Source organism: Triturus cristatus, chromosome 8 (genome assembly GCF_964204655.1).
Source record: "Triturus cristatus chromosome 8, aTriCri1.1, whole genome shotgun sequence".
Taxonomy (NCBI): Eukaryota; Metazoa; Chordata; class Amphibia; order Caudata; family Salamandridae; genus Triturus; species Triturus cristatus.
Window position 1 is genome coordinate 967,809,967 of NC_140591.1, and position 16,929 is coordinate 967,826,895.

General features: G+C 43.6%; 1 protein-coding gene across 2 annotated transcripts in view; it reads left to right on the plus strand.

Moving 5' to 3' along the window:
• The window catches only part of GEMIN8 (gem nuclear organelle associated protein 8), a 181,669-nt gene that overhangs the window by 87,482 nt on the left and 77,258 nt on the right, over positions 1-16,929 (plus strand). The gene's annotated exons all lie outside the window — the stretch shown is intronic.

Here is a 16,929-nt window from a genome sequence, read left to right on the forward strand (position 1 = left end):
GAGCACTTCCATAACTGAGAAACCAGCGCTCCCACATTGTTAGATCAGCCCCTGCAGCCAGACATACACACTAACTTCTAGACCGCGACACTAATAAGTAAATAAAACAAAATCCGATCAGCTGAGAGATAAAAAAAAGAAATATAAAAAACATCCTGTGGGTTCCCGTTGTGACACAAGCGCATGATAGGGATGTAGTAAGGAGGCGACGCTGCATGGAGATAGCTAGATGCAAGATATAACCCATTAGGCAGAGACTGCAAAGCCCAAATGATAAGGGGAACTGCATGAAATAAATGAGAGAGATTCATACACAGGATGAGATACAGAAAACAGTAAAACAAAGGAACACAAGCATTGGCATAGCCAATATGTCTTGCCTTTGGGACCTTATAAGTATTTAGCCATGCAACAGTTGCATAACTAAATACTTATAAGGTCCCAAAAGTGAGACCTATTGGCTATGCCAAGCGGCCATGCGGCCGTGAAAGTAATCGCGGTCAAGTGCGGCGCCCACGCACATGCACTGTAGCTCTAGGCTGGCCTGATAGCACTTTTTGGAGCCCGCTCAAAAAGTCTCGCCAGACCAGTGCATGCGCTGGGTCAGGCGAGACCTAAAAAAGGGCGCTTTCTCAACCAAGGGCTAACTTTTTGCAAAATTTGGTGCAATTCCATTCAGCAGTTCGGGATGTAGCTGTGTCTTAAATTTCCTATTGGAAATAACATGGGGACCCCCTTTTTTGTTCTCGGCCCCCGCTTGATGAATCACCCCCAAAGTTTCAGGATAGGAGCTGACCAGAACGGGCCATTAGTTTTGAAAATTTTGCGAAGATTCGTCAACCGGCGCCAACGTTATTAGGAATAGAATGTTACGATTTTCCTATGGATAATAGGTCCTAACTATAACTACCTACTGGCGACTGCCAGTAGGTTTTATATATATATACGGTTTGCAGGTTTTGACGAAAATCCAATTGATTCCGGCACAAAAACAAGACGCTTTTAGACTCCACTCGGGTCTTCGTCACATGACCTTTGGTAGAGTTCCCATTGTTCAATAAATGTAGCGTCCTATGTGGCGCACGTTAAACAATAATAAACATAAACAAAATACTGCCAACATTTCATCCTGATAGCAGTTGCCCTTGTTCGTAATACAGTGATTAATGTGAGCATGATCAATCGCAATGTGTTCGTACATATGGCCCTAAATCCGGTAAATCTTTTCTACACGTTATGTTATTTTCAGCAATACAAGGTTGAGGGGCACACCAATAATACATTTTTCTAAATAAATCTTAATACATTTTACATGTAACAGCTACTTTTCTAGTCCTTGTCAGTGCTCACGTTACACATTATCATATTATTATCTGTTTTCCTAACACATGAAAGCTTTATTCTTACATAAGGATCTCGTGTGTTATCATTTATTTGTTACATTTATCTAAGCTTATGAACACTTGTTAATAGAATTTTAAATTTCACATTAAATTATTAACTGTTAGATGTTCTCAGAAATCTATTTCTAAAATTTCTGCATGCTTTTACACCGCAGTATCTAATTCAGAACTTCATTTGTGTGTGGTTCTTGAAACCTTATTTGTCATTTTTCATGTAAATTAGTGTAATAAACCATTTCTGTGCAAAAGTGTCATAAATAGGTGAATTATAAGATTTCTGCTCCATCGGGAGCCATTGTGGTAATACATTGAGTACATTTTAACCTAGCCTTAAACATCTCTTTCTTACGTTTAAGTTTCAATGTGTGGCTACATATATCGACCACGTGGGGGCGCCAGATCTTTAGATAGCTGAAACTTGAACGGATGCTAGCAAAAGGCACGAAAACTGCTGCAGCTTTTGTGCTCGCATCCATAACTATAACCAACTAATTTTCATGCTATCGCCGCTATGTAGTTGTTTACAGCTAATCTGGGCGAAGGTTTCCGGACTGAAGCATGGTTGCTGTAGTAGGTTTCAAGCTGCCTATATGTATTTTTCAATGCCCAGTTAAAAGTAGCTTCACATCCTTCAATGGCTTTGCCAATTAGAACATTCCACGCCGATAGTATTTATTATCAGGGATGTGTTCTAGTCGACAGCGGGGAGTGCAGGAGCTAGTGATGTATGTAGAAACTTAATATTGCATCATATTGGTATTTCTGTCTCTTCAGTGACACCACAGTCCACTACTAAATAATATAGAATCCCCTTCTCTCTTGTGCACCACCTCTTGTTGCTGCAAGAGCGTAGCCTGAAAATTAAAATATTCCCTATTTCGAGCCATACATCCAAGTTACCCGGTGAGCCAGGCGAATGCGTACGGTTGCTTTTAGATGTGCTCTGGAAGGAATTGTGGGGGGAGAAGTTGAATTCTCCTCCTTTAAAAACGTTTAAAAATACAAAATGGTGCATTTTACTGCAGTTTTTTAAAAACTATTTTTCCATAAAGCAAACTGTATTCCAGACGTTTCTAAAGTGGCGCCTATGCATTATTCCAAAGAAGTATTTATTGCCTGCTTCTAAGAATGACCTTCCCGGGGTGTTGGGAGAATCTCCCCCCGCCCCCCTCTTTCTTCCGCCTTAGTGGTTTTTATTTTTACATTTCATTATTTTTCCATCCTTTTTTTTGTCTTTGGTTCTTACTTTTCAGCTTTCATTCTTTCTTTACTCTATAAGTCCCCCTTTTCTTTTCACCTTTTATCTTTACCTCCTTTTAGCACCCCTTTTTTCTTTTCCCCCCACTTAAGTTCTTTCATTTGAGTATCTTCCCTCTCTCTATTTGCCTCTCTCTGTTCTTTCTTCTCAATTTTCATAACTTTATTTCACTTTCTCCATTCCTTTGCTTAACTACTTTGACAGCCCTCAACATGCACTTCGCAGCTCTTCTCGTTCACATGAAGTGTTAATAAGGAGCCTCTTCTGGAGAGACAAGTCGCCACAGAACACTATTCACACCTTTAGTGTTAACCTGCCTGTCGAGCCATAGGGCCCAATGGTGGGCCCTATGTACTGTACAGACCCCCCAGGATATAGCGGCATGGATTAGCAAATTTAGCGGCACAAATATGGAAATTTAGCGGCACAAATATGGAAATTTAGCGGCAATTTTGCGGCAATTCAGTTTGCAGTTTTTCCTACAACAAACACAGATATCTTCGTTTTTTGAAGTATTTAACAACATGAAGCTATGTATATTTGGTTTATTTACAATGTAGATACTGTGTTTGGCTTCAAGGCTACATATATGTGATTAAAAAAAAAATTATACCCCCCAGGGCCCGCCGCATGCCTCGTGTGCCCAAAAAGAAAGCAACCTACACACTTACAGGTGACACGATCCTGCGATCGGATTAAGTTAAAATGGTGTCTTTGTCCAAATTCCATGTCAATGTCTCTATGCGAATAACGAAATGATGATAGCTTATCAGAAATGTTCAGAAGCTTAGAAACTCAAATTATCAATTCTACATTGTCGTCCGAATCACCTCGGGTATCAGAGCACTTTACATTGCACCAGTTACGTTACATGAGGACACACATTCATTTTTTGTTCTTAGTTGTTACCTGATTTGTACTCTAGTCATTAAATATTGATGTCTGTAGAGGATGGTGTCTCTTACTGCTAGATCAAGGAAGGAATCATGGAATCTGACCACCTGAGTAAAATTGGGGGTATCATGATAATTGGGGTTTCAGTAAATTATTGGGGCTCAGCACCCTCTTCCTGGGATGCCACTGCATGTGATGTGACATTGCATGTGTTCATGAGCCACCCAGGGCCAGACTGCAGAACCAAAAGCAGCCTTGGCAAAATTGCCCTAAAACTAATGGTCTCCCTTCATGTCCTTGAATAATGTCTCCCATTTCATCCATCCACACTCTTTCTCTCTCTCTTCTGTGTTCTCTCTTATCTCCCTCTCAGATCCTTTCTTTTCTACCTTCCTCCCTCCCTCTCTCACTCTCTGTCTTGAAGCGCAGGCCTGCTGCAGTTAACCTCAGGGAGCTGGGGAAAGTGTCAGGCGCACCAGCAGTGGCAATGGGTTGGGCTGGGTGGGGCAGTCGTGGAAAGTAAATTGGTCTACCAAGCATGTTTAAAGCAAAATTGCACACACTCAGTATGTATACAATTAGTATCATGAAAAACGGAAGAGTGTGCAACTTCATTAGATTCAATATTAGGACTTCAGAAATATGTGAATGTTACTTAAGTAGGGGCAGTCAAAGTAGGTGACTGAACTACTCTGCAGAACTGTGAAGTTTGAGGATGGCAAAATGTATATGAGTAGAATGTCTCCGTGCACCGGTAGTCCTGGATATTCGAGTAGAGAAGCTGACACGGGTGTGTATCAGAGGAATGCGTTACAAGTGCATATATTATTTGGGTAAAGAGGGCTCCAAGTTAGGTGCTGTAATAGAGAAGTCGGTGGTAAAAGATGAAAATCAGATTTTAGGTGGCATAGCTCATTAGGTGAGAGGATAATGGAGACGTGTTTTCCTATTGGTGAAACAAATAATTTAGATGTGGTTGAAAGACTGGAGGAGGAATTTATGCCCAGAGGGCTGGATTAGGAGTTAACCCGGGACGGCTCTTTACCATTTCTGGAACACACCAATCAGAGGCGCAACTAGAGCCAAATTTCGGGGTGGGCTGAGCAAAAATTTCGGGGGGGGGGGGGGCTGAACTTTAAGCAATAGGCAGAGTGGAGCTGCAGGGGCTCTTAGAAGGGGTGAGCAATAGGCAGAGTGGAGCTGCAGGGGCTCGTAGAAGGGGTGAAACAACAGCAAGGCCCCATTAACATGCTAATGGTCTTTTAAAGACCTGTGAAGTGCTCGGGTGCGGTTGCTTTTTTGCCTGGGAAGGTGTCTCATCCCGGGCTGCCACACACGACGGGGGGGGGCTGAAGCCCTGTGAGTCCAATGGGTGTTGCGCGCCTGACACCAATAACTCATAGTCTGAATGCAGTGCAGAACCTCTTTGTCCAAAGTGTGCCGATTTCGCGGGCACTTTAGGATAAATCGCGGCATTTTTGCAAAAGTGCCGATTTCGCGGCAAACCGCGAAATCGCGAAATCGCGATATCCTGGAGGGTCTGTACTGTAGCTGCTCAAGTGGGGGCGCTACTTTTACGGTCACATAACTAACTGGTAAAATTGCCGTCCCTTGGGCCCAACCTCATATCCATCTCTATAATTCCATATAAATGAAACCACATGCAAAAAGACCACAGCGAAACCATATATCTATGGGTGTTAGGAGGTAAAATTGAAATGTGCCAGAAAACAAAAGACCACAAGTGCTTCATCGAGGGGGGGGGGGGCAGCAATAGTGAAAAATATGGAAGAAATTAAAACCACAAAGAGGGCGAGAGTGGAGTCAGTCCATTCAGAGATCATCCTGTATATTCCAGGGCTGGCAAAAAAAAAAAAACTCCATGCAGGGAAATACTTGCGGTGTGCTAATAAATGCATGCTCTGTAGTGCAGTATTTTGTACAGGTACATGATTTTAGGATCAAACCAGAATACCTTTTAAAACATTTTTTATCTCCTCTCAAAGATATGGCTGCACCTAGACAGCAGGCATATTTATGTGCATGTGCCATTGCGTCTGTTCTTGCAGTTTTCTTCCGCACCCATGCACAGGCGCACCTATCCGCTTGTAGCGATATTGCTTGAGCAGTCTCTACCATACCTGCACAACACCAAAACACTACCCACAAGGCCAACCCACACTCTCACAGTCTGTTCATCCGCCATTTTATGCTTAAGCATCCCAGCTTTCACTCCTTTGCACTTCAAATTCATACATTAGTCCAGTAACAAAACACAATAAGACCCCAACTCTGGTTCGAACGCATAACATTAAAACACTACCTATATAGACTATATGACCGGCAAGCATCCTTCCGTCCATAGCACTCGCACTGTATTGTGCTACCCATCTGCAAATGCCTGTCGGTAGCTCATCAGGTTGAGGCACTATGTAACTACTGCTGCAACACAGTAGAATGCTATCGTTGCCACATCTTTAGGAAAGATAGCCAAGTGAAAAATGGAGGTGGGATTACATCTGTTATTAATGCCAATATTAGAAATGTTTTCCCCGTTCTCAATATGAGAGATTACTGCACCTGACATACATCCCTCAGACATAGACTGTATTCATGTCAAGCTAATCAACTGTTTTCTTGGCTCGACAGTCACTTTTTCCAGTCAGTTCCAAGAATTCCGCACAGATTTCATGGAGAAGTCAAACTGTGCTTGTAGGGGTGATTTTATTATGCATCTGGAAACCCTATGTCTCAAATGCTCCAGGGAACTTCCACGAGAGTTTTCAGATAGTTTGGTTGTGAACATTTATTTTCCATTCTGATGTATTAACTGTAAACAGACTCTAGAGATATTAGTTGGCCAAATTTGTGCCTTTACAATTATGCAAACTTGGGTAAAGAATGGGTATTGATAGTTTTTCCCCTAGCCCTCTGAATAAATCACTGAATTCCATCTCTTTGCTAATTGTAACCAAGGATCAACTATCCAGCGCCGAGGATAGATGTCAACTGTTCTTGTACAATGCTGCACTGGGGAATTGGAAACTGTAGGAAAAAGCATCAAATTCCTTCATGAAGTAAATAAATGACGAAGTAGAGAATTCAGGATTCGCAGGATGGTTTAATGCATGTACAACATCCACGGGTCAATTCATTAATGCCGTAACCGCCACCCCCGAGTCCACACACTCCGAATCCCCCACTCGAAAACAAACACCCCACGTGATTCCCACGAGCGTGAAGATACCAGCGCTCGCTGAAAACATGCACTAACACGTAAGGTCTATGTAACAGAAACCTATTCAGATCCACTCGGCTCTGATGGTTCACGGACCAGCTGAAAGATCTAAAACCCAAAGCATGTTAGATAATGGCTAGATGGAGTACAATGACTTGGATAAATTCAATGTGAAGTCCCGTTTGCGTATTTACGGTGCAACCATAGAGTAAGCAAAAGCAACATACAAGGGAAATAAACTAAATCACGCTTCAAATCATGCCAGGGATAATATCTAAAGCAGTTGTCAATCTCTTGTAATAATGCATTTGTAGCATGTGTGGCTGTGGATACATATGCTCTACATACTCCTGCAATCTAGTGTTGGTCCTGGAAGTTTTCAGGTTGGTTTTCCTTTTCCTCAAAGCAGTCTTCTGAATTACAGGATGCAGTGTGAGCCCTGCTCCCAATCCCTTAGTGAACGATGTGCATGGGCACCAACTGCTTTTTGGATAGTTTTTTTTTTTCTGCTGTTGAGTTTGGTGTATACTGGCGAGACTCTGAGATGCGACGTATTTAGCATTTTTTTACAGGCCCAAAAGGTGAGAAATTGACACAAGCACTCTGAAGAACCAGTTGGCACTATGATCTTCAATCACGTTTTCCCTATCGTACAACCTCCGTAGACTGATACCCTGTGACCTTAATCCACTCATGCTAGGATCATCATGGATCATTAAAGGGTGATGGAAACTGATGCCCTTTCAGAACTGCCCCTAGTGCCACACGAAGTACCTGTGGTCAGACCATGATGAGGCCAGTAACATGTGCCTTCCGCAATCCCCTCACCCCGAGACCACAACGACACCTCCCACGAATCCTGACTCTCTTTCAGCATGAAAAAGACGGTACAGTACCAAAGGGAGAGGCATTGGGTGCACCGCAAGATGCACCAATCGTCGTCCTCAGACAACTCCGACATCTTCAGTAAATCGGCACTGAGGAAGGACAGAAAGCCAGGCCCTCCAGCAACCCACCATACCCAACCGCGAGGCAATCTCCTCAAGTGCTTCCAAACCCAAGGAAGAAGAGGAAGTCCTCCTCAAAAGAACACATCAAGAGTGATAAGTGCGCTCGGCTTCAACACTCACTGGAACCCTCACAAGAGTTCCCATGCCGAGATGAAACACCAACCCTGAGGCAGTCAGGAATTGAGGCCTGTGCATGAACAACTGCCATTTCCGGGGCTTCTACTGCCTTTGAGCTCCAGTTGGCACCAGGAGAAGACTTCGGATCCAAAGAAGGACCTGTCCAAGGGTGTCAACCCCTTTCCGTCATCGAACCCCTTAGAGCCCAAAGGTGGCAATCAGCAACGCTTCCAATGGAAGCCAGCTCTGAAGCCACTATCAAGGCCAAGGGATAAGTCCACTATGAAGGCCAAGTCGACCCTGAAATCACCATCGATGGTGACGATTCGGATCAGCCCATTATTCAAAGGCTCCAAGAGGAGCTCTGCGCCAGGCAGAATAACCTCCTATTCATCCTGTCACTGGCAGTATTTTTGCTAAACCACTTCTGCTGAAGCCAGTAAACACTCTGACCTCAGATGCACAGTCCTCCTCGAAAGCAAAACTTTCTCTTACAAGGCAACTTGGATCAGAAGACGAAGAGGCATTGAGACGGGGGCACTAGCATTACTCTCTATGTTCCACCGCCTCAGCTGCCATGGTCCACGCAAGCACCCCTGCCTCCTCGGTCAGTGTCAAGGATTGCCAAGTTCCTTTTCTAATCCAGGCAGCCCCTTTGATCATGCTGATCCCTACGAAATGCCCTTCAAGCCAAGGCCCACAGATGACCCATGGGAAGACTACAATATTGATCCCCAATGACCCAAATCTCTATCCTGTCACTGCCCCACCTGACTATACCACGGGATAGCTGCCGCCTTCCCCAAGGTGGATATGCATGTCCTCCAAGAGGAAGAGGATTCACTCAGAGCAATGCCCTATAAATCTGAGCGGACAGTGCAGTCTCTGCCCATGCTCAAGGGCATGCTATAATCCACCACATAGACATTTAAAGGGCCCTTGAAGGCAATGGTAGTAATATTCAAGGTGGAGAAGAAGCACAAACCCGCTCCTAATGACCGTGTCTACATCCGATGCCATGTCCCCTCCCCCAACCCGACTCCCTGTTCATCCATCACGCCTGTAAAAGTGCCTGTGCTCAGGCCATAGGCAGTGCACCGCCGCCTGATAAAGAGAGAGAAAATCTGGATGCAGTGACAAGCGGTGCCCATAGAAACAGTTCTCTACTGGCATCTAGCCAAATCTGGGGGCTTCTCCCACTATGATAGATCTCAGTGTAAGGATATACATGAGCTTGTTAAACATCAGGAAGAGGTAGAAGGAGATGGTGTATAAGGGCAAAATTATCTCTAACGCAAAACCCTTGTTGGCACTCGATACCGCAGTCACAGCTTCTCAAAGCGGTAAAACAAACGTCCTCCTCAGACTGGCTCTGTATTTCTGGGTTTAAGCTAGAGGTTCAGCAGTATCTCTTCAATTTCACGTTTGAAGGAGAACTCCTATTTGGGCTGCAGGTTGATGAGATGCTGGATGTAAATAATAAGTAGGACACAGACATCACAAAATTCATGGATGCTCTGCAAATGCCAGCTGCTAAGAGCATCTTGGAACTAAAGCCACTTTCCCGACCAGCTGCACTCGGGCAACAGCAGTCTTTCCACCAGCAAATGGGAAAGTGTTGTAACAGAGACACCTAAAGGTACAATAACAACAAGGGTAAGGATAGAGGTAGCTCTGGTAAAGGGGCTTCCACCTCCAAATATGAACTTGTCCTGCCTCTCCCCGATGACATGCCCCTGTTGAGGGGAAACTACAAGTTACTCTCCTGATAGGATGAAATCACCTCTGATCAGTGAGTTCTGGGTGTGGTTCGACTCACAACCCCTCCCAACATCGCACCCCGCCCACATACCCCCCATCAGTAGAGAACATCTTTGCCTTTAGGAGGAAGAAGTAAAAGCACTTTCTCTACAAGGTTTACAAGAGAGAGTGCCCCCTCGCAACTGTGGCATGGGCATCTTCTCTCTTTACTTCATCTTTGCCAAGAAAGACAGCTCCTTCAGTCAAATCCTGGACCTCAGACGCAACAAGAAATACGTCATTTTGGAACATTTTCTCATGACAAGCCTGCTGGACGTCAATCCCCTGCTCCAACATGGCAACTACATCATGGCGTTAGATCTCAAGGATGCCTGCTTTTACATACCCATCCACACTACTGGTGCTGCCTTCGCTTTGTGGCAAATGAACAAAACTACCAATTCAAAGTACTGTCTTTCAGGGTTGCCACTAGCCTAAGGGTTTTCAGAGTGCCTGGTGGTGGAAGCTGCTCACCTAACAAGGGGCAGCACATTTATATTGCACTACCTCGACAATTGGCTGATCGTATGCGCAGGCAGGCAGCAATTGCAGCCGCGCTCTCCCTGGTCCATGGGCTGGCATTACCCATAAATCCCACCAAGTCCCACGTTCAGCCCCATCCAAGGGCTAACTTTCTCTTATGCAGTTTATTGCTTTACAATCAATGCAGAGTATGTGTAACTACAGCCATACATGTTACCTACGGAAAATGTTACTCACCATGGGTAACTCATCTGTTTGTAGTGTATAGTGCTGTAGATTCACATGCTCCCAGCGTCCTCCCTGGAAGCCTGTGTTTGCTGGCGATCTCTTCTCTTCTTGCCTGTTGGACAGTGCACATTACACATGGTGCACCATTCTGTATTCACTCATGCTCCATACATACTTACTCACCCAATGTATGACAAACATTCTAACGTTGAGTCGATGCTCATGCAGATTGTCTACTAATGGAGACTTCATACTGCATCCTGTTACTCAAAAGAAGTTGTAAAAGAAAAACAACCCACAAACATCCTAGCCCACCACTAGAATGGCAGGAGTTTGCAGAACATGTGACTCTACAACACTACACGCTACAAACAGATGCTTACAGTGTAATTAATATTATCCTACCAGATTGCTATACCACAAAATCTCTACTTCATTGAACATTATGGTGACTAAAAACCAAAATTTCCTCAAATCCTTTTCCCAGTTTGTTTTGCTTCAGTGGTAAACTATTCAAATTCTCCTAGTATTACAGTTTAACATGACAAAAACTAAAACCATCCGATAACCCGTGATGCTGCTGCTGGAAGGATTCTGTGCTCCAATATGGACCTTCTTCGCGCAGTATTAGCGCAATAATAAAATTCTTCCTTCATGATATGATGGTCCCAATCACTTTGAAAAAAGGCTTATTGATGCTGAAAATACATAGTCTGCACTCCCCAAACTCAGAAAGCTTTTTTGCTCAGCTGCAGGGGCTACCTATTGCTTCTGACCACATATGGTCTTTTAGACAGCAAGCAATCTGATTTCAGAGTTCAACATAGCAATGAAACTGCATTGGTAGATGTAACGGATACCATCCGTCAATCAATCAGTCTACTACATAACTCCTGTTTGTATTTCTTGACTAGTCACACTTTAAAATTGTGGACCATGGAGTATTGATGAGAGGCTGTGGGAGGAGTCTCAGACTCCCCATTACATTGATTCCACTCTGTCTTATTAAGCAGATATTCAACAGTGAAGTTAGCTTAATTATTTTTCCTCTTTACCTACCTCTCTGCTTGCTTATTCTGCTTAATATTTACAAACAGCCACTTATAATGCTAACACAGAACATGGACCTAATATACCATTTCTATTTGGGCAATAACCAGATTATGATGTCCTTTAATGACGCTACTAACCGATTAGACTATTTAACTAGTTGTTTCAAGAACACAAAATCTTGAATGTCAGGCTCTTCGCTCCAGCATGACGAGTAATAGAGATGATCCTATTTGGCACAGGAGGCCACTCATAAAATTACATAGGCTGTTGTCAGTATTGTCTGTTTGGGCAACAAATCAAGCCAGAGGCCCATAGGGAAAATATTGTAGTGTACATAAATGCACAACTATCTATGGAAGCTCAAGTCTGTGTCATTAAAAAGTCTGATTTTACCGACACAAGTCGGGAGGATGTCATCTCCCACTTTCAGGCCCTCCTCTGTGTGGCTAGCTGTGCAGTTAACCCTCTATCGTCTGGAATATGTAAATCTTTTTCACTCTGGAATGTGCAATATCTCTAATCCAGGATTTTATCATTGCCCAAAATGTCAGTGTGAGGTTGTTGCTAGCACCTTTTGTTTTTTTTTTCCTTTTTTTTTTTTTTCCTCATTCGCCTCAGACCCCAGTCAACTAAGAAGTAGGATGTCATTACCGTTACTCGGTTTCAAGGAGACGTAGGCAATCGAAATGAGGCCCAAAGTTACCGCCCGCCTACCGGTAAAACAACAATTCTACGAAATGTTGCTGACCCCCTTTATTGAAAAAGGGGTGGTGCCACTCTCTTCTGATGGATTGCAACCGATGACTGTAAATGTTGTCCCGCAAGATGTGGAAACTGGGTAAACAAAGGCCCAACACAGTCGGAGAGCTTCCAGAGAGGCATAATCATAGGATCCAAAAGTTATTTTCCAAAGTGGTAACATGGCAGCTTGAACCCCTAAATTAAACTCGGCCAGGAACTAACAGTGAGACCAGTTAAGTAAACAATCCCATAGTGCTTTCTTCTTACTATTCTGCAATCTACCCAAATCGATTTTGGAGGTCTCATATAGATAGGACAACCTTTCTGAGTGTATGGGGGGTGTAACCTTTGCCCATCTCCTACATATTTCTCTTCTAGCCAGCAGGATTGCATAGAATAAGAACCCCCCTAGCGGGACCTGTGACTCCACTGACTTTACCAAAGATGATCAAGGCAAGAGAAATTTGGACTGGGTATCCCAAGATGTCAGTTAAGGTTGCCCCTACTCTCCCCCAGTATTTAGCAATCCCTGGACAATCTTTAAGGCGTTCACTAGGTCACACTTCTTCCAGCTAACAGGGGGGTATTTTGCTATTTTAGAAAGTCTTGAAGGGGATAGGTAGGCCCTGTGTGTAGTGAAGTAGTGGTTCCTCCTAAACCAGGCTGGTTTTACAAATGTAAACAGGGTTTTAAAAGAAGTTTGCCACACGTCTTCCCAGTGTTAGTCTGGTATAGAAGCTCCCAACAATTCTTCAGCTAGTTTAAAATCGCCATCAATGACTTCCTCAATGGACCAATAAAAGAAAGAAACCTCTTTCCTCCCCACTGACCTCGATACCAGTTGCTCCTCTAGAGTGTTCCCTATGCCTATAGTTTTTTTAAGATTCTGGGACCAGCTTTGCAGTTGCAGATATTTAAACCTAGACATGCCCTCCTCTAACTTATTATGAAGTGCCGCCAAAGATAGAAGTGAACCGTCAGAAGCCAAGTCCCTCCACACTATAAGCCCAGCTGTTTTAAGTGGTGTAGCCAGTTTGTTAATGAAAGAACAAACGGCAGACCAAGGCCAAGCACATCCAGTCTATATGTACTATCAGTTCATAAAGTGGTGCAATCTCTTCCCACACCCGCCGTCCAAGGGTGTCAAATGAAAGCCAATTCAAAAGGAAAGATGGAAGGTGCACTCGTTCTGAAGTCAAATTAAGGCGGCGTTAATCGTTGTTCCAAAGTTAAATCCTTTTATTCAATGAACCTTTTTAAAACTGGCACACAGCCAACGCGTTTCGTTCCCGATTCTTTGCCAGAGGGAACTTCGTCAGGGCTCCTATGTTACAAAATTCCGAGCACATGGGGCATGGATTGAACATCAAAATGTAGCATAAACGATGGGCTATCTGAAAGCAATCTTATATGTTCCATAGAGCAGTAAATTACACCTCCCTCCCTGGTTGATGCACAACATTTCTCACAATTCCCGAAGTTAGCAGACGTGAGGGCTTCCTATCTATTGAATGGCATCAACATTGAGTCTTAATTCACTTCTTAACAGTATAGTGGCGAATTTCTACATGAGCTAGCAAACGGAAGGGTCTCCTTTGCGTGGCGTGATAACCAGCAGCAAACATTTGCTCGAAGTTCCCTCTGGCAAAGAATCGTGAACGAAACGCGTTGGCTGTGTGCCAGTTTTAAAAAGCTTCATTGAATAAAAGGATTTAACTTTGGAACAACGATTAACGCCGCCTTAATTTGACTTCAGAACGAGTGCACCTTCCATCTTTCCTTTTGATTTGGTGTAGCCAGTTTGTCTTTCAAACAGTCTGGAGCCCCTGGGGAATCCCACAGAGGAGCAAAACTTGAGAAATAGTTTAGGCCAGTACATTGCTTGATTCTGGCCCAAGTACGAGCCATCCCCAGGAGGACTTTCAGCCTGATCTTCTTAAAAAAAATGTGATCACCATATTTAAAAAGAAACCCCGACTAGTGGCAACCCCACTCCATCTAGCATGGCCGAGAACATGACCCCATCTCAGGAGTGGTCTGGGGATTTCAGCAGCATTCTTGAGTGTGATAGCTGAAAGGCCCAGGCGTAGTACTGAAGGTGAGGGAGTGTAAGACCCCCTTTTTCCCTCCTACGCCTTAGCTTCTTCCAGGCTATCCTCGTGGCCTTACAAGCCCATACAAAACAATTAATTGCTTGCTGTAGTTTATCGATCGCCTGCTTTTCAAAATGCAAAGGAATAGTATTAAAAAGAAAAGTAATTTTTGGTAGTATAACCATTTTGATCAGGTTGATTCTACCCAAAATAGTCAATGGGAGGTGGGCCCAAGATTTCATAAGTTTCTGACACTCCCTAGAGACGTTTGCAATGTTAGTCTGTGAAATCTTGTCTATGTTCTGGACAATCCTAACCCCCAAATACCTTGTACCACTTTTGGTCTGGTATCGGCACTCCGGCAGGTTCCACGACATGATTTCAGTTTTCTCGGCATTAAGTTCATAACCGGACACCTGCCCAAAGTCTTGTGCCAACCTAATAACATGACGAAAGGACGACTCTAGATCAGATGTAAGAATCAAGACGTTGTCTGCATACAGGGGGGGCTGCCTTCCTCTCCCACACTCCAAACTTGAAAGATGCAATACCTGACTCATCTCTCAACAGCTGAGCAAAGGGCTCAATGTACAGGTCGAAAAGGAGGGGCGAGAGGGGGCAGCCCTGTCTGGTTGCCCTAGTGATCTTAAAAGGGTTGGTCAATTTACCATTAACTAGGAGTCTTGCTGAAGGATCTCGATATATGAGCTGAATAACTCGACAGAATTTCTTTCCAAAATTAAACGTTTCCATTACTGCAGAGAGATATATCCAGTTGACCCTATCAAAGGCTTTGGTGGCATCCAGTGTCATTGCTGCAAGGGGTAGTGAGAAGGTGGAAGCGATGTTGATAGCACCAATAAAATCATAAGTGAGATCGAATAGATTCCTGCCTCTCAAAAAGCCCTTTTGATCGAAGTGCAACAGTCCACCTGCCACTGCTCCCAGCCTATCTGCCAAGATCCTTGTGAAGACTTTATAGTCTGTGTTTAAGAGGGAGATGGGTCAGAATTTCTTGTTGTATTTATTTCCAACCTGCTCACCCATCTGTCTCAATAAAACTACCCTAGCTCTTTTCCTACCTCCCACTCCTGGTATATTTTCCACTGGGCTGCAGCAGTAAACTGTAGCTCTTCCATCCACAACTTGTTTGACACACAGACCACCACCCAGTACTATCAGCCTAGTAGCTCTCATTTGAACAGTTATAGAGCCCTTTGCTCATAAAGATGATTACTGGTTGCCAAACATAAGATCTTTCTGCCTCAGCCATTGATGTGGGTGGTATTGCTTCCCATAGCAATCCCAGGTTTCCGTACCATTAGCTTGTCTTTATTAATTTAAGTAGAACATGCAGTGGATAGAGGACATCTGGAGGCACAGTCTCCACATCTGGCCACAAAAGATATCAGCATTCGTGCATTGGAGGTGAATAAATTGTTATTGGTGTTTTTGTTTTGTTTTACTGTATTCCCTCTGAAAATAAAAGCAGTTGGAGCATATGGAGGATGTTACAGCCTTGTTTCAGCCTGGACATCAGCTTGCTTCCATCTTTTTGGTGAAGATCTTCACAAGATAGCTAGCCTTCTAAAAGTTCTTAACTTGGCACTTTCTTCCTCAGTGTTCATGAAGTTGCTTGACAGTTGTCGACAGATCTTCACGAACTTGCCTGTAGTACTGAAAAATAACTCATTGTATACACAATCTCTGCAAAGTGTGGGACAATATGTAAGCAGGGGGATGTAGACGTTGTCTACCGTTGGCCCAAGGAGAGCATGCATGTAAATCAAAGAGGCAGATCAATGTAATGCAAGGATACAATCATGGAGACTGACTTGTCAGTTCGTAGTCAAGGAATGAAGTAAGGACTGCTGGGGATGGTAGCCGCTAATCTAGTGAAACATTTATGCTCACTCTTTGTCTATTTTGTTCATGTGTTCTCTATCTGTTTTATGTCTTTTCTGCTGCTTCCTCAACCTGTTCTTCTGGGCTGGGGATTGCTCAGTTTCCTATCCGTCACTGGCCCCAAACCTGTGATCAGCTATTCCTAGTTCATTTTGTGCCCTCTCTATTCTTTGCATGCTGACAGACTACTCTTGTGGCTGACTAATAGGTGATATCCTTCAGTTTGAAGAGAAGTGAGAAAGGGAAACCCTGTTGGTAGGGGATCCATTCTTTTCAGGGGCGTGGCTTGATGTCCCACATGTTAAGGTGCTTAGTAATAGTTTATTGCTCCATGTTTTAAAAATGGAACTGCTCTCTTCCTTAAGCCTACTTCATGCATCTGTCAGGTGCATTTCAAGATCTCCTGCACTTTAATAAAGTGGACTGTGGAAAGAATTTCTGGGCTCGCTCTTTGTTTATATGCAACATGATATACATCCCATAAGTCTGATCCAGTTTGACATCCGGAATGTGTGGATTTTGAAGCAGATCATAAGCGATGGATAAGTTGTATTATTTTAGCTCAACATCCTTTACGAAGGTTAGAACTCATGAATATGCACATGTTCTTTTTCTGGTGTTTCTTAATGTCCTTTTGTTTCAATGCTAACTGGTCCAGTCATTCATCTAGCTCCTACATCTTGATCCACAGTTCAGCTTGTTCATG